The following is a 23,149-nucleotide window of genomic DNA, read 5'->3' on the forward strand; positions in this document are numbered from 1 at the left end:
ATCTTTTGGGCTTGAATTGGTCACAATTGTATAAAAGTGTTGATCCTGTTGTCCCTTTGAATGAGAATCTAGGCAACATAAAGGCGTATCCCTTCTTGTGTGCTAAGATACAGAGTGAAAGACAAACCCTGGTTTAATGATGATTGTAGACATGCTTACTTGGAGAAGCAGGAGGCGTATCATCTTTGGAAGGGTAACAGATCAGATTTGACTTTAAATAATTATACTCAGCTTAGAGCTTTTGCTCAAGAGTGTTTATGCTTCAACTGAAAAGGAATACAATTTAACCATAAAACAAACCCTTTCTGGTACAACCCAGGAACAAAGTGGTGGACTACCCTTAAATCTGCACTCTTTGGTGTGTAGATGCAACAGTTCCTTCTCTTCTCCAACCATATGGCTCTGTCAACCGCTGTCCAAAGGAAAAGACAACCCTTTTGGCTGATGTGTTTGACAGTAAACAGAGAAATGAGAAACTTTATCTTCCTCATCCTTGTTTTCCTGAGTCTAAAGTAAGTAGTTTAGCTTTTCGATCTTGTGGAAATCAAAACTCTTGATGGACCTTGATGCTTATGAAGGTCTAGACCCAAATTATATTTTTCCTTTGTTTTTATAAGATTTTTTAGCTCCAAGTTATCTATTACTTTAGCACTTATTGGAGAATTGGTAATGTTACTCCACAAGGTAAATGTATTTGTGGTAGCTCAAGTTCAACAGATTACCGCCCAATTTCTATAACTACCATATTATCTAGAGCTTCTGAACGTCTTTTGGCAAAACGTCTTAATAGGTTTGCTGAAGGTAATCATCTGTTCCCTAGTTTACCATTTGGTTTTTGTAAAGGCCTTGTGATGCCCTTCTCACAATCTTCAACGCTGTACTGAAATCCATTGATTGTGGTCAGGAAGTTTGTATGATTGGCTTTGATTTCAGTGCTGCCTTTGACAGTTAATCATAAGGCCCTTATTTACAAATTCTACAGTTGGGAGTGGGTGGGTCATTTCTTAGCATCATTATTGAATTTTTAAGTAATAGATTGCAAAGAGTTGTTGATGGGCATCATAGTGAATATAGGAATGGGATATCTGGTGTTCCTCAGGGTAGTGTTCTTGGCTCATTACCTTTCATACTATATACACATGACATGTGGTTTAACCTACAAAACAAGCTTGTTGCATATGCAGATTATGCTACACTCTGCATAAATTCCATCTCCTGAATGTAGATCTGAGGTTGCTGAATCCCTTGATAGAGAGCTAGCTAAAATTAGAGCATGGCACAAATTATGGGGCATAAAGTTGAATCTTAACAAAACTCAAAGTATGAATGTAAGTAGATCAAGGACAGTGGCTCCTCAACATCCAGACCTCAGCTTTGATAATGTTTCAAACTTAGTATGACTTTTAAAATTTTACGTGTGATTCTCGACAGTAAATTTACTTCTGAGGAACACATTAGGTCTGTCTTCTTCCATTGCACAAAAAATTGGCTTCTTTGAAGAGAGCTCCTTGGGGGAAGACGCGGAACAGAATTGCTAGGGAAAACTGTACCGCCCTTCAGCCCACATGGATGACCTGTTGTTAACAGGGCTGCACTGCAACTCAGCCGTTCCCTATTGAGGACCAGGGGAGTAGATTCAGGAAGAGATCAGGGAGTCAAAGAAGAAGTTCAAAATTTCTTCGACTTTGAGGAAGACCCCAAAGGTGAAGAATCTTGCTTAGATTTCTTTTTCCTGCACCCACACCTCTCCTACTGGGAGGCAGATCACTCCCAACACTCAATACAGATGTTAGTCCCGATCACACTAATGGTCCCGGCAAGCCAGACATAGCTGGTGGAGACCTGTCTCAAGGGCAGATATCAAGGTACCAATGAACCGGCCTTCGGGACCAGGACAGGTACGCATGGGACAAGAAGGTACACACACTCAGAAAAGGAAAAGCATAAATGTATTATTCAAATGGCTAGTCTTGGCCTGAGAGAGCGGCAACGTCCGTCCTATACCAAGCCAGAAAGCAAAATGGGTGCTCAGACCAGGTGTGTGAGTGAGCGGGGTAGCCAGCTACCCTCCACCCTCCCGCTAACTAGCGGTTGGGGTGGTTATCCCTCGCTATAATTCTCATGGCTCATCTTTCAGCTTCTCCAAAAGTAAGTTACTCTATAAATAGAAGACAGTTTGTATTTAGTAACAAAAAAAATCAGAAGTCGAGGTGGAATCCTGTTAGGCATCAAACCAAATAAGCCTTGTCTTCGGTACTGGTAATGGTTCTACATGAATGTATTGTCGTAAGGTAGGAGACAATTCAGCATTGAATGTGCTGTAGTGGATTATGTAGAGTCTGAACTAGTGGGTTTTCCTTATGCACACTGAGTTTGTACCTAGCAAATTGATACACTGAGCCCATGGCAAGGATGAGAATATATTTCTTTGTTAAACCATGTCATACAGATTCCATGTAGTAGCTTTTTAATGGGAATTTCTTGGGAACCAAACAGCAGCCTATTCCACCTTTACTCAAAAGGCAAAAAAATACCAAAATGTTTTCACTGAAAATTAATACCTTGTTCATATCATAAAGCGTACATAAAAACTTATGTTACTAATATATTCACTATTAAAGAATAATCTATTATAGGCCATATACTCTCTACCTTTTAATTTCCAAAATTAAAGGCAAATATAAAATCAATTCTCCATTACCTGTCTAATTAGTCTATCAATCATATCAGGTAAAAGAATTCATATCTATATCTTTCACATACAAATATTTTGGCTATACTCAAAATCAGATCAAATCAATAAATTTCAAGTTTGAAAATACTTCAAGCAAATTCATGAAAAAATATGCGAAAGCCCATATAAGTCGAAGTCTCACAAACTAACATTTTCAGCTTAATATGCTAGTTCATCAATCTAACCGCAACCACGAGTAATTAACTATAATTTTCCAATTTTCAATAACTCGAATCTGCAGCTGTTGATCACAGGTGTTCAAAGTCTGTACATCAATCAATTACATGAAATTACTTTTGCACAACTGTATTTGTACCTAACTTTACCTTTTCACATTACAGTACAGAATTTAAAAAGAATAGAATTTACTGCAGCCTAAAAACATACAGCATGGTACGATTCATAAACTTTTGCCATAAGAAATATTAAATAATTATGATTCCTGAAAGACAAAGCTACAGTTTTCGTTTTCTGTGATTTGTGATGCAATGATATCTTATCCATGTTTAGCCATCTGTTTCCCATCCACAAACAAAACTGTCTTTGGAACTCACAACCCCAGAGACTGATGAAGTAGAGTGTACTTTATAGTTTTTGCTGTGCCTGTTAGTCACATCAGTGTTTTCGTTCCTAGTCACACATGAGCAAGGTAATTTCCCAGTGTGTGGACTTGCCACACAAGAAGAAAAGCTGACATGTGATCTCATTCCCTAACACATATGCATATTGGAGCATATAAAGTGATCTGGGAGTCATGAGATAAACGATCACCAGGCAACCAATCACACAGTGGTCAATCTTGCGGTGACCAAACTCTCGATGACCGACCACACTGACCAAGGATTGTATTCCAAATCTTACTTCCATGTGGGAATGACTCATTGCTTGTTAAAGAGAGGAAACCGATCGCTGGGTCCATAGCAGGCCCTTTATTATGACATGCAGTGCGTATGCTCAGTCAAGTACAAGATCGAGTAGCTAAAGAACCACATACCAAGACAACTTCCCCTTCTGGGTCAGTTCTCAGTACAAAACCATCCTTCTCTTCCACGTAGAGAAGAGAGATCATTCAAAAGTCTAGGAATAAAAGGGCTTAGCCCTTTATCCTGACCACCATTAAAGCAAGAACGTAACCAAGACACCTTCGCTGACTGAGTTGGTTCTTGTTACCACACAGTCTCTCTTGTGACTCCTGTTTTGACCAGTCTTCCTAAACTTTCTGAGGATTATATCTTTTTAAATTAGAGTCTGAAGAATCAACAAAGACGAGACACAGGAATAGGAAGAACTAGAAGAGGAAGAGAAATGCATGTATATTTAACCCGCCTTCTTTGGGGTTGAAGTCGTGGAAACAAACAACTATGCTACCATGGAGGAATAGGCCACAAAGTTATCTTAAAAAGCATAAGAAACCACACCAGCAGAAACCACACCCTTCAGGGCAGCCTCAGATGTCCTGGCAGCAATGCCCCCGAAGGCTAGCTTTCTTAAAATCAGGATGTCGTAATCGTCATCATCCAGCTACACAAAAGGCACAAGGATGATTAGAATTAACAGCAGGTTTGCAAAAAAAGCCTGTCAACCTTCTCACAGCTTTACTTGAAACAACTGCATATCCTTGTACTTTTCAATTAATTCATCCAAGTTTACCCAGATATAATGAAAAATTTACACATTTATCCATTTATTCTGGAAAGAAAATAAAAAAACTAAAACAGCTAGAATTTAAGAAGTGTACATGTGTACTGATATGACTCTTAGTACGCATTTTTTCCCTTATTCTTCCGAAAACTAGAGGACACTTGTGCACAAAAGGAAGAGAAGGCCGAGGCCCTTACTCCTACCGGGAGTGTGCACGCAATCTGCTGGATTGTGGTTTGAGACACACTTAAACTGAATAGGCCTAGTTTCTTTTAGTGTTTACAGCCTCACCATCATAGTGAGCTAAGAATAGAAGTTTTGGAAGAGCCCACAGGTTTACCTGCCGATTCATTGATTAATCAGAAGCCATTGCCTGGCCTTCCCTAGTCCTAGCTTGGGTGCCGATCATATGGATATATGGTCAGTCTCTAGGGCATTGCCATTCATGAGTAACCTTTAAACCTTTAAACAGATACCCTGTACATATCTTCGGGAAAGAATATTTTTGGCAAGTATTCTCACGCCTCGAGAATTTCACAGGCAAATAAGGAATTATAAAGTTTTTTGTCTTACTGGAAGGTGAATGTGAGCTCTTTTCAGACAAGGGTAGCTTTCTATACGGATGCATGCATACAGTACTGCGTCCTCGATCTAGAGAGCACACTTGAGAGAGAAGAGGTGTGACATCAAGATCGCCACTTAAGGAAGTACTTCCAATTTGATTACAGTACGAGCCACTTGGGGAAGTGCTTACACTTAGAAGATTGCGCGCCAAAACGTGAATGCACTTGTGCGCGAACAGTTAAGAGCGCACAAGCCTGTGGATGCTCTAAGTCGAGATGAACAAGAGCAAATAGAAGGCATGCTCCCCTGCTAAAACACTAATGAATGACAGCACTAGCACAAGCAGGGTAGGTGGTGCTTCCATAGAATCGTACTCTTGCGAGCAGGAGAGGTAGTGCGCAATCGCAAGCAGATTAGATGGCCCAATTGCATGTAGGTAAGATGGTGCATGATCTAAAGCAGGTAATATGGAGCGCGATCGATGGCGATTAGGCAAGATGGTGCACGATTGATAGCTAGCAGGAGAGATGACGTTTCTGTGGATATAAGCAATTGCGAGCATGTGAGTTGGCACCCCTGCAGATACACTTGATCACGAACAGCTGATACGAGCAAGTAATCAGATACACATGCGATCGTGAATAGGCGAGATGGCACTCTCTTAGGAGTATGCGAGCACTAGTAGCATGTAAATGCCTAGTAGCAATGTAATCGGTACCCAAAGAGGCGTGATGGTGCTCCTACAGTAGCAAATAGATGAGGTGGCAAGCATGCTAATGCGTATTAGTGCTAATTGGACGCGAGCAAAGTACTACATAATAATTTTGTTATCTCCTTCATCCGCAGTGAAGGATTGGCAACAGTGACTACCATGGAAAGAGAAACAGTAGGAGCGACTTATATGCGACTCCTATCAATCGTTCTTAAAGGATTAATCGTCAAATAGGGGGAAAAGAAGGGCAACCCCCTTTTCTCTTCCGGCAGGCAATGTGCCTGAAGACAGCTAACTTCATGACTTAAGAAGAGACCGAGAATGCTTAGAGGCACAAACTGTCACACATACAAGGGAACTTTCCCTACATTCAGCAAGCATCATAATTTGGGCTGAATGTGCGCAAAAGTCAGGCTGTGGAGCGCACAATTATCAGCTATCCCATGTACATTAGAAAAAGAATTGGGAGCGAGCATATCGACAGCATATTGGTGCGCTGCCCGCTCACTCAGGTGAGCACTTTAAATGAGCTAATCTATTATCAGCAACAACTTTGCAATCACAAAACCCTGTGCGTAATTGCAACCACACGTTCGGGAGATGTACGGACATTTCTCCCCTTGGGGAAAGCACACTAAAGGAGGTACGCTGGGATCCTTGGCACCACGAGATGATCTGTTATCATGCACGCTAGTGTAAAGCATGAAGTTGACTACAGGCAAAATCTGGAGAAGCAGGCTTGTCCAATCTAGTTCATTATAAGCAGAAGAATCAGAGTGCAAACACATTGCAAACTTAGACACATGCTGTTCGTGAGGGCCCAAAATAGTATGGAAATATGTGCAGAGCTCTGAAGAAGGAAAACTTATTCCTCATGATACCGTCTTCTTCAGAGACTCGCAGAAGGTTGATTAATCAAGGAAGTCTGTCCCAAGAGAGGAACATCAGCAGATAGCTTGGGTTCATCTCATTTGTCAAGGACAACATGATCATTAGGAATTGAAGAAGCATTATTTCCCTTTAAAGTATTCAGTGTCAAGGCTAACTTATTTCTGGATGGAGTACCTTGTAACCACAGAGAAGCCCAACAGCATAGAACAGCATCATCAACTGGAAATAAGATCTGAAAATAATGAAGACTCTCTCTGAGGGAAAGGCTCTACTGTTTCACTAGGGGAAACAGAAGTCACTCCCGCCCTTAAGATTTGTCCCAGGGTTAAGTTTCCACCACTCTTGTCTTCCAAACAGACCAAAGGGGAAGGATCAGAGGGCAATGCATATCGGGTTGAAGGAAGAGGTCTAGCCGACTTCAACCTCGAGGACAAGCCTAAAGGAGAGGAGTCCTGCTTAGCCCTTTACTTTTAGCCTCCTGCCATAAGTATTCTTGGCCGTCTTTTGACCTCTCCCTACACTCCTCATAGGGGTGGCAAACATGCACCCCACACAAGAGCACAAGGTATGAGGATCTACCTCTCTGCTGCTCATAACAGTGATACATCTTCCCAACAATCCCGGGCAGGTTCGCATGTCTGACTTCAGCATGGGCAAGCATACACACACACATACTGACACTCTAAAAAGAGATAAAAGGATATTACTACAGCCAAGTTCCAAGAGTCAGTATTAGTTAGAGGCAGGAATCAACCTGACTGTCCAGTGCATTAGCAGGGGTTGGGGCTTCCTCACCACCAGCCGGTAGCTATCGGCTTCTGCCGACACTTTCTTATAAGTTTTAACTGCTAAGTTCTCCAGCTGTACTGAATCATTATCCTATTATAGAATGAAGGTTTGTATTTGTATAGGAACAAATATTTTTGAGAAATTTTAAGTCAAACTAAGGAAAAAACTATCCCCAAGTTCAAGAGTCCTCTAGCTCATCACAAGGCTTCATTGTGTAAAAGATTATCCATGGCAAAGCAGAAAAACTTCAAGGCATTTTCTCAGTAAGAGGGACTGGCCCTATTAGTTACACTTTATGACACATACACTACCTTCAGCAAACTGAAGCACATCACCTTCATTATCCCATGCCACACCTCTTCATTTCGAGGGTCGCTCTACCACCAAAACATTTGCCAAGACCCAGGACATTCACTAACTGTCCAGTCAAATTGTAGTGATTTTTTCAAAAAAAAAAAAAAAAAAAAAAAAAAAAATCATAACTGGACCTCCAATGGCATCAAAGTTAGTAAAGGTTTCTGGACATAGAATCCTCTAATCGAGTTCACAAAGTTTTAAGAGCAAAAGGTTTATAAACAGGTAGGAAAAAGCAAAAAATTATATACATCTGTATTTTACAAGTACAGTAATAATATTAGCAAAACTTGCAACAGTTGAAATTACTTTAGACTTGAAATAGTACTGTACTTACCAATACCTTCTTAGAGTCAGCTAGAGTATAGGCCCATTGTTCATAAAGTGATAAATTGAGAGTATTCATTCACATATGTTGTACCATCAACAATCATCGGAGTTGATTATACACTTTATCAATGGAAGTCGTCAAAATATAGATGAGGAGTTAACCTGTTGAAAATCAGATACAATCAACACATTTTTCACACAAAAAATTCACAAATATTTATGGTAATTGGTATTTTTCCTAACTATATAAACCTGAGACCTTTCAAGGAGCACGATTTTGGGAAAGCTGGAACAGCCATTAAAATGTTATTTTTATTAATAAAATAAATTTTTGAATATACTTACCCGGTGATTATATAAGCTGCAACTCTGTTGCTCGACAGAAAACTCTACGTTCAAAATACGCCAGCGATCGCTATGCAGGTAGGGGGTGTACATCAACAGCGCCATCTGTCGAGCAGGTACTCAGTACTCAATGTAAACACAGAACCAATTTTCTCCTCGGTCCACTGGGTCTCTATTGGGGAGGAAGGGAGGGTCCTTTAATATATAATCACCGGGTAAGTATATTCAAAAATTTATTTTATTAATAAAAATAACATTTTTCAATATTAAACTTAGCCGGTGATTATATAAGCTGATTCACACCCAGGGGGGTGGGTAGAGACCAGCATTACTTGTTTACATTATTATGAGCTAAGTATTTTGTATTTCATTTTAGCAGTTATTCAAAATAACAAACATAAAATAAATAAGTACCTGGTAAGGAAGTCGACTTGAACAATTACTCTGCCTTTTTAAGTACGTCTTCCTTACGGAGCCTCGCGATCCTCTTAGGATGCTGAGCGACCCCTAGGATCTGAAGTATCAAGGGTTGCAACCCATACAACAGGACCTCATCAAAACCTCTAATCTAGGCGCTTCTCAAGAAATGACTTTGACCACCCGCCAAATCAAGTAGGATGCGAAAGGCTTCTTAGCCTTCCGGACAACCCAAAAACAATAATAAAACATTTCAAGAGAAAGATTAAAAAGGTTATGGAATTAGGGAATTGTAGTGGTTGAGCCCTCACCCACTACTGCACTCGTTGCTACGAATGGTCCCAGAGTGTAGCAGTTCTCGTAAAGAGACTGGACATTCTTAAGATAAAAAGACGCGAACACTGACTTGCTTTTCCAATAGGTTGCGTCGATTATACTTTGCAGAGATCTATTTTGTTTAAAGGCCACGGAAGTTGCGACAGCTCTAACTTCGTGTGTCCTTACCTTCAGCAAAGCTTGGTCTTCCTCATTCAGATGGGAATGAGCTTCTCGTATTAACAGTCTGATAAAATAGGATAAAGCATTCTTTGACATAGGCAAAGATGGTTTCTTAACTGAACACCATAAAGCTTCAGACGGGTCTCGTAAAGGTTTTTAAATAGAACTTAAGAGCTCTTACAGGACATAAGACTCTTTCTAGTTCATTTCCAACCATACGATAAGTTTGGAATATCGAACGATATTGGCCAAGACCGAGAAGGCAGCTCGTGTTTGGCTAGAAAACCAAGTTGTAGAACATGTAGCCGTTTCGGATGAGAATCCGATGTTCTTGCTGAAGGCATGAATCTCACTGACTCTTTTAGCTGTGGCTAAGCATACCAGGAAAAGAGTCTTTAAGGTGAGATCTTTCAGGGAGGCTGATTGTAGCGGTTCGAACCTGTCTGACATAAGGAATCTTAGTACCACGTCTAAATTCCAACCAGGTGTAACCAAACGACGCTCCTTCGTGGTCTCAAAAGACTTAAGGAGGTCCTGTAGATCTTTATTGTTGGAAAGATCTAAGACTCTGTGACGGAAGACTGATGCCAACATGCTTCTGTAACCCTTGATAGTGGGAGCTGAAAGAGATCGTTCTTTCCTCAGATATAAGAGGAAGTCAGCTATTTGAGTTACAGAGGTACTGGTCGAGGATACGGATACTGACTTGCACCAGTTTCGGAAGATTTCCCACTTCGATTGGTAGACTCTAAGGGTGGATGTTCTCCTTGCTCTAGCAATCGCTCTGGCTGCCTCCTTCGAAAAGCCTCTAGCTCTCGAGAGTCTTTCGATAGTCTGAAGGCAGTCAGACGAAGAGCGTGGAGGCCTTGGTGTACCTTCTTTACGCGTGGCTGACGTAGAAGGTCCACCCTTAGGGGAAGTGTTCTGGGAACGTCTACTAGCCATCGAAGTACCTCGGTGAACCATTCTCTCGCGGGCCAGAGGGAAGCAACTAGAGTCAACCTTGTCCCTTCGTGAGAGGCGAACTTCTGCAGTACCTTGTTGACAATCTTGAACGGAGGGAATGCATATAGATCTAGATGTGACCAATCTAGTAGAAAGGCATCTATATGAACTGCTGCTGGGTCCGGGATTGGTGAGCAAAATATTGGGAGCCTCTTGGTCATCAAGGTTGCGAAGAGATCTATGGTTGGCTGGCCCCAGGTGGCCCAAAGTCTCTTGCATACATCCTTGTGGAGGGTCCATTCTGTTGGAATTATTTGTCCCTTCCGACTGAGACAATCTGCCATGACATTCAAGTTGCCTTGGATGAACCTCGTTACTAGTGATAAGTCTAGACCTTTTGACCAGGTGAGGAGGTCCCTTGCGATCTCGTACAATGTCAGAGAGTAGGTCCCTCCTTGCTTGGAGATGTACGCCAAAGCCGTGGTGTTGTCCGAGTTCACCTCCACCACTTTGCCTTGAAGGAGAGACCTGAAGCTTTTCCAAGTCAGACGTACTGCCAGTAGCTCCTTGCAGTTGAAATGCATTGTCCTTTGACTCGAGTTCCATAATCCCGAGCATTCCCGACCGTCTAATGTCGCACCCCAGCCTACGTCCGATGCGTCCGAGAAGAGAACGTGGTTGGGAGTCTGAACAGTCAGGGGAAGACCCTCTCTAAGGTTGATATAGTCCTTTCACCAAGTCAGACAAGACTTTATCTTTCCGGAAACCGGGATCGAGACCGCTTCTAGCGTCTTGTCCTTTTTCCAGTGAAAAGCTAGATGGTATAGAAGAGGACGGAGGTGTAGTCTTCCTAGTGACACAAATTGATCCACGGATGACAGTGTCCCTACCAGACTCATCCACAGCCTGACTGGGCAGCGTTCCTTCTTCAGCATCTTCTGGATGGATAGCAGGGCTGGGGGCTGATCGTCTTGTTCAGCAACGTCCTCATCAGAGGGTTCCTCATCCGAAACTGATGAGGAAACGGCAACGGAGTGGGCAACGTCTGACTCGCTGAATCCGGTCGCACTGGTGGATGCGTGACGGAGCCGGACGCAATATCATGGAACTGCTGCACAGTCTGTGAACTGTCAACAACCATGGGTGCGCGAGGAAGTACAGCGTCAACCCGAAACTGTCTAGACTGTCTGGGTTGTGCAGTCAACACCCTACCGGGTTGCTGAGGTTGACGCACTGCGTCACAACAAGTCACCTCTGCTGGTTGTTGAACGTCCTGAACGTCAACAACCACCTCCGAGCGTCGCTTAACGTCAACGTGCGACTGGCAACCCACACTGGGTCGCATCGGTGGAGGAACCACCTCAACTGGCAGACGCGAGTAGGTTACCTCAGCGTCAACAGGGCGCACAACCGACCGGTTGGAAGGTTGTTGGCCAGAAGGAGGAACCACCTTAACTGGCAGACGCGAGTAGGTTACCTCAGCGTCAACAGGGCGCACAACCAACCGGTTGGAAGGTTGTTGGCCAGAAGGTTCTTCTCCGCATTTAAGTCCTCTATCAAGGACGCAATCTTGGACTGCATGTCTTGCAGCAAAGCCCATTAGGGTCTACGGGAGCAGGTGTGGCAACAGACGGGGTTAGCGACTGAGGCGGAACCATTTACTATCCCTGAAAGCCTTGTTATGTGTGACATAATAGTACAGCAAAACTTCAAAGGCTCGACAAAAGTTGAGAAGTTGACCTGTAAACAACTTGGAGCGTCTCCTGGCTAGGCGCCAGGGCGAGTCTACCAGAATTGAGAAGTCTATCTGGGCAGAGGCATGAACTCCCAAGCCGAGAACTTCTCTCGTGTCCTATCAGACTCTCGCTCTATAAGCCAGTTTAAAAGAAGGGAAATCAAAGGCTGTATCCCTAAAACTCCTCCTGGTGCAAAAACCAGTCGCCTAGCCAACGTAACGCTCTCTAGGAGAGCGAGAGAGCACTAGCTTAAAAACAACGGCTTCGAAGTAGCTAGGCCTAGTGTAAGTTCTGACGTTTAGGCGAACGAGGAGCAGCAGTTACAAGATCCGGACGAAGATCCTTAAAAAATCATCATGATTTAATTAAAGTCCATCGGAGGCTAAGCAGCTTAAGGCTCCTCTCCAAATGACAGAGTCCTCAAGGGAATATCAGTAGGAGGGAGAACAGCACTTTCTCATCTACAGGAACCTTGTCCGATAAAAGCTAGGTTACCTCAGTGAGTCTCTCACTGGTGCATTAGTAGCAGACCAGAAGGCAACGTCATGTAACTGCTTGACAGTCTGTGAACTGTCAACAACTGAACTGTCAACCACAACAGGTGCGTGAGGACATACAGTGTTCACTCGAGACTGCTTTGACTGTCTATACTGAGCAGTCAAAACAACTCTAGAATGCGGAGGTTGACGCACCGCGTCAAAACAAAACAACTTAGACTGTTGTTGTACCTCGCGAACGTCAACGGAAGGTTCCGTGCGTTACTGAACGTCAACATGCGGCTGGCAGGGTACACTGGAACACATGGGTGGCGGGACTCTCTCAGCTGGAGTGCGGCAGAAGGTCGCCTCAGCGTCCAGAGGACGCACAACCGTGGTTGGTTGTAGGCTAGAGGTTGGTGCAGTGTCAACCTTCTCCGCACGAAAGTCCCGCATCAATGACGTTAACTGAGACTGCATGGTCTGCAGCAAAGACCACTTAGGGTCTACAGGAGCAGGTGCGGCAACAGACGGTGTGACTGCCTGATGCGGTACCGCTTTGCCTCTCTTAGGAGGTGAGCAGTCGTCGGAAGACTGCAGCGAGTCCGAACTGACCCAGTGGCTACAACTGGGCCGTTGGACTTGCGCGGAAGGGACCGACTTGCGCTTAATAAGCTGCGAGACCTTGGTCCATGGTTTCTTACGAGAAACCTCTTCCGCAGACGAGAAATAAATGGGCTCTCTCGTCTTTGTGTGGGTGGGGCGATCTTGGGTAGATACGCCCGAAACCACGGAGGGAAACGTCTGTTCGTTGATCAAGGCCTGACGAACCCATAAGTCGTTCGACATTACTTCTCCCCTGGGCTTGGGAGCTTGCAAGAGGTCCCGGACTAGGTGAACGACAGGCACGAACAGACGAACCCTCGGACGCAACACTGTAACACTTTGCGCATATCACTTTATCACTTCGATTTTCTGTTTTGCACTTATTTCACTGAAATCGAAACTTTTACTGATTTCTACCTGAAACACGCAATTCTACCCTCATTAAAAGGTAGTAATTGCGAAATCAGTCGTATAATGCAGCTCATTAATACTAGCAAAAAACAGAAAACATATATAAAGATAAAAAATTCAGTGGCTGGGAAAGAGACTAAACACTAGTTCAAATAAACTATGTTTACAATCTCTCACCGCACATAGCCTGGGGACAAGAATAAAACCCTAGAAACGTTTTACCTTCTTCCCCGTACAGCGACTAGGGACGAGAGTAACACGAAAACAACGTTACCCGCTTGAACGGAACGTTTTCTCTCCTCTCTCTCCCTCCGTCTCTATCTCTCTCTCTCTCTTTCTCTCTTGATTTCGCACCTAAGAGAAGAGCCCAATTATATATCGTCAAAAAAAACATGTTATTTGACTAAAGGAAAAAAACTGAAAGGTTTTCCAAATAAAAAGTTCCTTTAATTAAGAATTTAAAACATTAAAGCTAAGAAAGAATGAACAAAACGTCAGAATCGATTTACTCTTACTGCAAAGTGAAACCGTGATACACTCTCTCTCTATCGTAACGATAGAGCGCATGTTGAACGTCCTGAACGTCAACAACTGCGTAGTCTAAAAAACTAAACGTTAGTTCATCTTTGAAAACAGTACGAAGACTATCAAAGAAATTCTTTCATAAAACATTAAATTTAAAAAGTTTTAAATTCTTTAAAGGCTAAATACGATATAACGGGCTCAACGTTGATTAACTTCGGTTCCAAGTTAGGACCGCCTACTATCAGGAAAGGTCGCAGATAAACAAAACATAAAAATTATCTTTATATGTTTATAATAAATGGAAAGTTAATCGAAGAGGCCTAATAAAGGCGGAGAGATATAAAATATATAGATCTATAACGTGTTAAGCAAAATTACTAAAAACCTAAACACACTTCCGTCTAAGGGAAGGGTCGGCCATTTAAAAGTGAAAGAGAGTCCATACTCTCTTTGTCACCCTAATTAAATCTATCCAAAACGAGTTCAAGTTTTGAGATGAAGATAAAACACCTGCATAGCGAAAGCTCAAAACTAGAATAGTGTACTTCACCAAATAGTTGTGAAAACAAATCCAGTTAGTAACAGCGTATTAGTAGGTCTTGCCGGTAGCCCGACAGAGAGAAAATTGGTTCTGTGTTTACATTGAGTACTGAGTACCTGCTCGACAGATGGCGCTGTTGATGTACACCCCCTACCTGCATAGCGATCGCTGGCGTATTTTGAACGTAGAGTTTTCTGTCGAGCAACAGAGTTGCAGCTTATATAATCACCGGCTAAGTTTAATATTGAAAAATGAAAAATTTTAAAATTTGTATTTTTCCTAACAATACAAACCTTGAACTCTTTATTTGGGATATACTTTCGGCAAAGCTGGAAGACTAGCCTAAAACTTTTAGCAAGGCATAACTACCCCACTACTAGTTAGCAGGGTGATTAGGGGTTAGTACCAGCTACCCAATTTACACACAAACACCTGTGCTATCTCGTCACTTTAGATTGCAGGCAAGACTTGGTGATGACAGGCCAAATTTGTATAAAGAGCTCAAGGTTTGTATCGTTAGGAAAAATACAAATTATTCATAAATTTGTCATTTGTTCTGTCACTAAATGCAAACCCTTTCGCTCTTTATTAGGGAAGACTTACCCTAAGGTGGCTGGAAATCCTAACCACTGGCTGGTTTTTGACCCAGGGTTTTCTCTATGTTGCGCACACATTGAGAGGAATAACCTTGACACCTCCCCAAAACCTTGTGCAATAGCATGCTTCAGCAGCCAGAGCAGTCAGTATGATTGTGTGATACTAGCAATGTGACTTGTCTAGGTAAGAATTCTCCAAAATCGTAGACGTTACCCAATTCCCATCTCACCAGGGGGATATGGGAACCTAACAAGTATATATTACTATACCAGGTTACACAAGGGAAATGGTTATTACCTGCAGATAGTGGAGGCCAGATAGAGTACCGTAGCTGCTGTTCCTCAACACAGGGGAAGGTGAAAGAAAGGAGCCAGTCATTCTTATCATTCACCCCAGACTTAATCTGGGGTAACCTCTGCCCTCTACCATCTGCTAATTATCCATCAAGGAGCTTGAGATGTTTAAACCATCTGTTGTGCCGCCACCACAGGACCGATGGAGAATATCTCCACGTTCCTGTGGGTTACATCTTGCAGGTGTGGGCAGTGAAGGTCGTTTGACGCTTCCATACCACCGCATGAAGGACCTGCGCGATAGAGCAGTTTTTTTTAACGCTAGGAATGTTCCAAAGCCCCTAACGTCGTGAGCGCTAGGTTTCCGCATTTGTGGAGAAGAATCAGGTTTCAACCCATTCCATGACTAATCCATGCTGAAATATGACAAATTTGGTATTAATCAGTATTTTTCCTAACTATACAAACCTGTAGCTATTTAATAGGAATTATCTTTCGGGAAGGCTAGAAGACTAGCCATTAAGACATTAAATGTGAGGTGGTAACCACCTAACGACCAGTTAGTGGGGGAAGCAAGGGGTAGCCAGGGGTTGCCAGCTACCCTTCTCACTCACCCATAAGTGAAACTCACTTTTTGATTGCAGGCAGACTTATTGTGGATAGATGATGGCGGGGCAATGTATATTAATAGCTACAGGTTTGTATCGTTAGGAAAAATACAAATTACTGTACAGTACTTCCAAATTTGTCATTTGTTATGACACTAAACACACCTTACGCTATTTAATAGGGATGACTCACCCGTTAGCAGAGGGGGAAGTCCGATCACTGGCTTGTCCTTTGACACGGGTTTTTACCTGTACAAGCTTGACCTGTAACTGGGAAAAAACCTTGACACCTCACTAAAATACATTGTCCAATGCACTGATAGCGGAACTGAGCAACCTGTGTTTGTGAGGAACTAGCAATGTGACTGTCTAGGTAAGAAAATTCCGAGTTAAAAAGAGGAATGTTAGATCATACACAGACGTCTCCCAATACTCCCCTCACGCGGAGTATTGGGGACGTAGACAAGTATGACATCTATACTAGGTTACACCAGGGAAAATGGTTATTACCTGCAGGTAAGTGGGGCCAGCATGCAAAGGGCCCATGGTGCTGTTCCCTAAAAAAGGGGAAGTTAAAGAAAGAAAGAGCCAGTCATTCTTACACATTCATCCCAGGCTATCCTTGGGTAACCTATGCCCTCAACCATCTGCTACTTGTCCATCTAGGAGCCTGAGGTATTTTAAATCACTTGTTGTGCAGCTACCAAAGGACCAATGGAGAATGCCTCCATGTTCCTGTAGGCCACGTCTTGCATGTAGTGGGCGGTGAAGGTCATTTGACGCTTCCACACACCAGCCTGTAATACCTGCACCACAAAGTAGTTTCGTTTGCGAGCCACGAACGTGCTTATGCCCCTAATGTTATGAGCTCTAGGTCGACCAGCAGGAGGCGGCTCAGGATTCAGTGCATGGTCAATGACCCTGCAAATCCTAGCCAAGGTGGTATTCTTTGTGACCCTCCTCTTGACCTTCCCTGTGCTGACGAAGAGTGCTGACACCTGGGGAAGAGCTGCTGCAGTGCGTTTAAGGTAATATCTTAAACTCCTCACTGGACAAAGTAACATGATCTGGATCATTGATTACAGAACAAAGACTCCCAATCCAAAAGGGACCAAATCTAGGATCTTCTACTCCCAGATTTTGAGTCTTAGCGATAAACTCGAGGACGAAACAGTGTCACCTAGCCCAGTATCCTTGAATGGGTGAAGCAGTAAGATAGACCACGAAGTTCACTAAATCTGTTTGCCGAAGCCAAATCGAGTAGGAATACCATCTCCAAAAGCGAGTTGGCGATCTTCTGCCTGGCGTAATGGTGCATAGGGAGCAACCTTCAGAGACTGAAGGATGCAAACCATGTTCCAAGGAGGAGTCTAACTTCCCACTGTGGGCAAGTGATCTCATGGCTACGTATGAAGAGAGAATTCCAACAAAGAGGAAAATTCTACTCCTTTCAGTCTGAAGGCCATGCTTAAGGCTGAGCGGTAGCCTTTCACTGGCGAGACCGAGAGGAGTTTTTCCTCCTCAAGGTATACAGTACAAGGAACTCCGCTGCCACTGGAACAGTGGCATCGTGGGGAAAGAAGGCAGTCCACTTCGCCTGGTAGACTGAAGCAGAGGATCTTCGTAAGTATCCATACATCCTTCTCACAACTTATTGCGAAAAGCCTCTCTGTGAGAGATGTTGGATAGTCTCCAGGTGAGAAGACGAAGAGAGGCTACTGCCCCATGATAGATGTTCGCGTGTGGTTGTGTAAGTAGATGTTGTTGTGTAAGGAGTGCTAAAACATGGCTCCATAAAGGATGCCTACCCATTCAAATCTCCAAGTAAAAGAAAAGGTGGAGGGAGTTATTGAATTACCTCAACTAAATTATCATACGAGATGTTGTTATTTGGAGACAGGTAAAGAGAACAAATGGTGTATTTTCTTCCTATATCACTCTGTAAAACCTGTGTCTCCAAAGGTGTACAAATAGACAGAGATATTTGGGGAACATCGACGAACGTATACAAGACTTCCCCATGGTTCCCTGCTCGTTGATCATATAGTGTCCTATAGCTAACATACTCTCGAGGACAAGGAGTATTATCATCAAGTTTGCTCTCTTGTAGACATAATTATGGAAAGTGCTCATGAATGAGGGGCTCAAGTACTTCACATTTGGCCCTTAAACCTGACAATTCAATTGCAAAATGGATGAAAAAACTATGGCTTATTTTCTGAAGGACATCTGGGATGAGGTCTTCCTATTTACAGTTTTTGGTTTAACATTATTTCCTGTAGGCTTCTTAAAAGAGGGTCTTGATAAATTAGGCTTTATATTTGCCTTTTTCATGTTCTTTTGACCTAATTGTTGAGGGGGATGGTGGACCTCAATTTGAATTTTGGATTGATTCAAGTTGTTTTCTTATTGATTTGGAATATCAACAGACAAAGCATATCTATTTGATGTCATAACTTTGGTGTTCTTAATGGAAGGATGTGAGAGATGGAGGTCTCTCTCTTTTCTAATTAAAAGGTGGTGATTTATCAGGTGTTGGGTTTAATAGTGGTTGGCAAAGCCTTAGGAGGTGATATTCTTGGCTCATCACACAGATTGGTACAGATAGCTCATTTCTTTTTAGTGAACTACTGGCAGAAATAGGTGGACTAGATGTCTCCTGCAACAATTTTCCTCCTGATTTCTGTGCCTTGGCATAGCTTGTTAATCTATTCAAAAGTCTCTTGGCATGCCCCAAACTTATGTGTTCAATATGACAAATTCGGAGGTAATTTGCATTTTTCCCGACGATACAAACCTTAGCTATTTATAGGGTATTACTTTCGGCAAAGATCGCTGTCAGCAAGAGAAGCTCTCCCTCACACCTTAACAAATGGATGGATACGTGACAGTGCGTATAGCTTTCTCGTCGGACTGCGGTCTACTCTGCTACAAGGATCATAAGCTGGTGTTGGCAAACACACTGGTTATCGACGATCATCATCGGCGAGTGATTCCGGGATTACCTGTTCACGCATCTAAGTTGCTTGCAGGTCCCTCATCAGTACTGCCGCGGGAGCTTGGCGAGCGGTCCTGTGCGATCCAGCATTAGGATTCGCTACAGGGACTGAACGAGTCATGCTGGTTGAAAAGGGAAGAGTCCGCCGAATTCGAGGTATCGTTTCTGCACCCAGCCTACGAGCTACCTCATCGCCTCGTTCCATAGAACCTCGCTCCAACGGGCTGGAGAGGGGCATGGACAAATCCAAGACCCTTTTCGTCGCCCCATGCAGAGGATGCCACACAGGAGAAGATCTAACTCGCAGGCGAGAAAGGTGTTCCTCCTCAAGTAGAGCAAGGGATGCTTCGAACTTCATACTCCCTCCGCCGGCTGAGCTAACTCAGGTTGAGGAAGAGCACTGTCGTCAGCATGCTGAGGAGCAAGGGCAAGGTAGAACTCTGGGTCAGCCAAATTTGGCCTTCACAACAGATGTGTAGTGTATGATGGCGCAGGGGAGGAGACAACCAGGTTGGGACACAAGAGACTCTTGCCGGTGCAATACTTTCAGAGACTTCTATAGAAAGAAAAAGGTTAACCTCTGAGGAAGCAAGTGTACGCTTCAACTGTGCCCCAAGCTGGATCAGCTCAAGAAAACCTTCCTTCGATGGGGGACCAGCTATCCCTAGGGAACGCAACAGCTGAAGAAAGTCGTCAACGGAGAAAGACTCCCCTTTGGCCGAGGGTTAGTAGTGGAGTCCTCCAATCCTAAGGGTTGTCAGGGGGTCAAACGGCCACCGCTTCTACTCTATTGTTTCCCAGGAGAGCCCGATCGAGCAGAAGTTGTGTGGAGAAATTGAGACGACGAAGAAGGAAGTCAAGGTTTCTTTACCTTCGAGGATGACCCCGAAGGATAAGAATCCCTCTGAGACTTCTTCATACATCATCTGCCAAATCTCTCCCACTGGGAGAATGGCCATTCCCGACATTCTGCTCAGGGTAAACCCTACCTACGTATAAGTGTGTCCTCTGCAGGACAGGCAAAGGAGCGAGGGTCGGCCTCAACTGAGGACATGGCGCCGCATTGGCGCACTTCAGGTCCAGGACAAGTCCGTATGCCGACCTCAACAGCAACAGCCACACCTGGAAAGAGAAAAAGAAGACCAGATAAGTCAAATGGTCAGTCTGGTTACAGCAGAAGAGAGAGACAATGTTCGCTCTCAACCTAGGCAAAAGCAAATGTGACGATAGAACACAGGTGTGTGTGTGTGTGTGTGTGTGTGTGTGTGTGAGTGGGGTAGCCAGTACTATCCCCTACCCACTTGCTAACTAGCAGTGGGTAGTTACACCTCCCTAAAAGTCTTATGGTTAGACTTCCAGCTTTGCCAAAAGTATATGCCCTAATAAAGAGTGAAAGGGTTTGTACTTAGTGACAGAACAAAGATTGAAAACCCATGTCCTAGAAAAGTATCTTGCGAGGACCTTGTCACTGTCATGTCTCTGCCATTTATGTGCAACCCTTAAACTTTTAAAAGCAAAGATTTGGGTTACAACTATTCCCAGTTAACGCATGCTGTGCAAGGATAGGTTTGGATAAATTTCTGCATGTATTTCTTTCTAGGTCAGGTAGGAGATGAACCCACACCCTAAATTTGGTTAAGCGAAGATAAGATTAGGATACATCCCTGAAATCAGTCTTTGGTCTCAATGACGTGTTTTATGATTGATGCTACTTAGACTGAAACCAAGTATGTTTTGAGCTCCTCATACTGTATATAGGATTTAAAATTTTCTAACAATGCCTGTTATTACAATTCACTTTTTTTTTTCTCCACACTAAAGACCCTTGTTTCCTAACAGGGTCCCCTCCATAGGCCGAATTGTTACGTAAAGGAATATGACCACCATGATAAATTTTTTAAACAGATATGACTAAGGTGTCCAGATTTCTGAGACAAAATCCAGGGAAAAAAACTCCGAAAAATGGCGTTTTTGTCTTTGAAAAACTAAAATAAACAATGCCCTTACCATTCAAAAGTTTCTCTTACCCTATTTTTCCTAAATAATAAAGGTATTGAATAGAAATTCAATTGGCTAACAATGAGTTTTAACTCTGATCAAAGTAGCCGACATCACGAACACCCATAAAATCAGCTGCAAAAAAATAAGTATCAGCCAGACACTTCACCAAAATTAAGGCCTTCTTCTTATTCCTGGCATTCTATAAAAGTGAAAATAAGAAGACATAGTGATCATAATAAAAAGGGATAGTGTATGGATTTGAAATACCAGTATGGGAAGTATTCTGATTTCTGACTGGTGCACTAGGCTAGTGTATTTCTCACAGGAGTCTATCTTTTCAAGAATAAATTTGTGTTTGGTCAATAAAAACAAATTTACAAATCTTGAGATATCAATTGATAATTTTTAAAAATCCCATACTTGTACCTAATTTAATTGGGGGCCAAATCCCTTGCCCCTCGGTTGCCTTCCACAGCATAATTTTTTTTCAATTAATATTGTCTCCCTGCACCCAAAATTTAGATGCAAGTGTTTTAACACCCTGCCCTATAAGCTGTCTGTCAATACTGGTACAGTATTTCTGTAACCATAAATATTTGCAAGAGAAATACCATAACCTAGAAGAAAATGTCTTAGAATTGCTTAGAATATCCATCCTGATAAAAAAAAAAAAAAAAAAAGCATTTGTTTCCATTTACCATTTAAAGTGAAGTAATAGGCCTATTATGTATGTTGGTTATTTTTTCAAGCTGGATAGGCTTATGTTAGGTAAGTGTTTTATCAGCTTATTTCCCTATTTGATTAGACCTCAAGACAACTGATGCTACTTGGCGCTATAAATCTGGCATGATATGTGGTGAGCACTGTAGTCACTCTGCATAAACTTACGACATATTTACCAAACGGGAAATTTATCAAGACTACTAACCAACTTTCCTGCCTGTCAATATCCTTACTTTCAACCGTAAATTTGTACCAATCTGAACGGGTCTAAAGTACACGGATGCCGTCATTATATTTTATCTCGATATTTACTGTTAATTATGCTTTTTTGGGGCCCTACAAACCTTCTTGAATTTCTTATACCGAATCTAAATCAAGGTAAGCTATAATTTAATGACTAATAACCAATGATTGAACAGTATCAAAATTGTCTACAGGCAAAACACCATAAGTTGGATGCTGGCATGAAGTCTAGAGGGGAGTCAGGAACGTGCACGACGATACTGACGATGGTTAGGCGAGAAATTTGGTTTTACAGTGATACCTCGGTAGTCGAACGACTCTATACTCGAACAATTCGGAGTTCGACCAAAATTTTCGAGAAATTTTTGCTGCGGTGCTCGACCAAAAATTCGGTACTCGACCAGCCGAACACGTGACGACCGCATGGGCTTTGTGATGATCGCGCCATCTCGGCCACTCTCGCTTGTTCGGGAAGCATCAGTTCTCTCGAGAGCGTCACTCAGACAACGCGCGATCAGCATTCGTTGTGATTTAGTGATTTTCAGTGCTTTTAATTGCTTTTTTAGCTTTCATAATGAGTCCCAAGAAAGTAATGAGTGTTAAGGGGAAGGAGAAGAGGAAAACAGTGCGAACAACGATCGAGTTGAAGAAGGAAATTATAGCGAAATATGAGAATGGTGTACGAGTGTCCGATTTAGCGGTAGAATACGGAATGGCGAAGTCGACCATTTCTACGTTTTTAAAGCATAAAGAAATGATTAAGAAGGCGAATGTTGCAACGGGAGTTACGGCGGTAACTAAGCAAAGGCCACAAGTGATTGAGGAGATGGAAAAGTTGCTTTTAATATTTATTAAAGAAAAACAGTTGGCCGGGGAAAGTGTTAGTGAAGCGTTCATTTGTGAAAAAGCGTTGCATATCTATGAAGAATTAGTGAAGAAAAGTCCGAGTACCAGTGAAAGTGATTCATTTACATTTAAAGCGAGCAGGGGTTGGTTTGAAAAGTTTCGTAATAGAACAGGTATTCATCGTGTTACTAGGCATGGGGAGGCAGCTAGTTCGGATCAAATTGCAGCCGATAAATACGTGGGGGAATTCGATCGGTACATAAATGAACAAAATTTGATCGCACAACAAGTCTTTAATTGTGATGAGACTGGGTTATTTTGGAAG

At 42.7% G+C, this 23,149-nt stretch overlaps 1 protein-coding gene across 5 annotated transcripts in view; it reads right to left on the reverse strand.

Annotated features, from left to right (window-relative positions):
• Window positions 1-23,149, reverse strand: part of LOC137634256 (glycoprotein-N-acetylgalactosamine 3-beta-galactosyltransferase 1-like) — a 137,466-nt gene that overhangs the window by 105,584 nt on the left and 8,733 nt on the right. For all 5 annotated transcript variants that reach the window (XM_068366537.1, XM_068366540.1, XM_068366539.1 and 2 more), the window contains exon 2: window positions 8,023-8,177. The gene's annotated coding sequence lies outside the window, so the exon portion shown is untranslated. The remainder of the gene's footprint in view (window positions 1-8,022; window positions 8,178-23,149) is intronic.

Source organism: Palaemon carinicauda, chromosome 44 (genome assembly GCF_036898095.1).
Source record: "Palaemon carinicauda isolate YSFRI2023 chromosome 44, ASM3689809v2, whole genome shotgun sequence".
Classification (NCBI taxonomy): domain Eukaryota; kingdom Metazoa; phylum Arthropoda; class Malacostraca; order Decapoda; family Palaemonidae; genus Palaemon; species Palaemon carinicauda.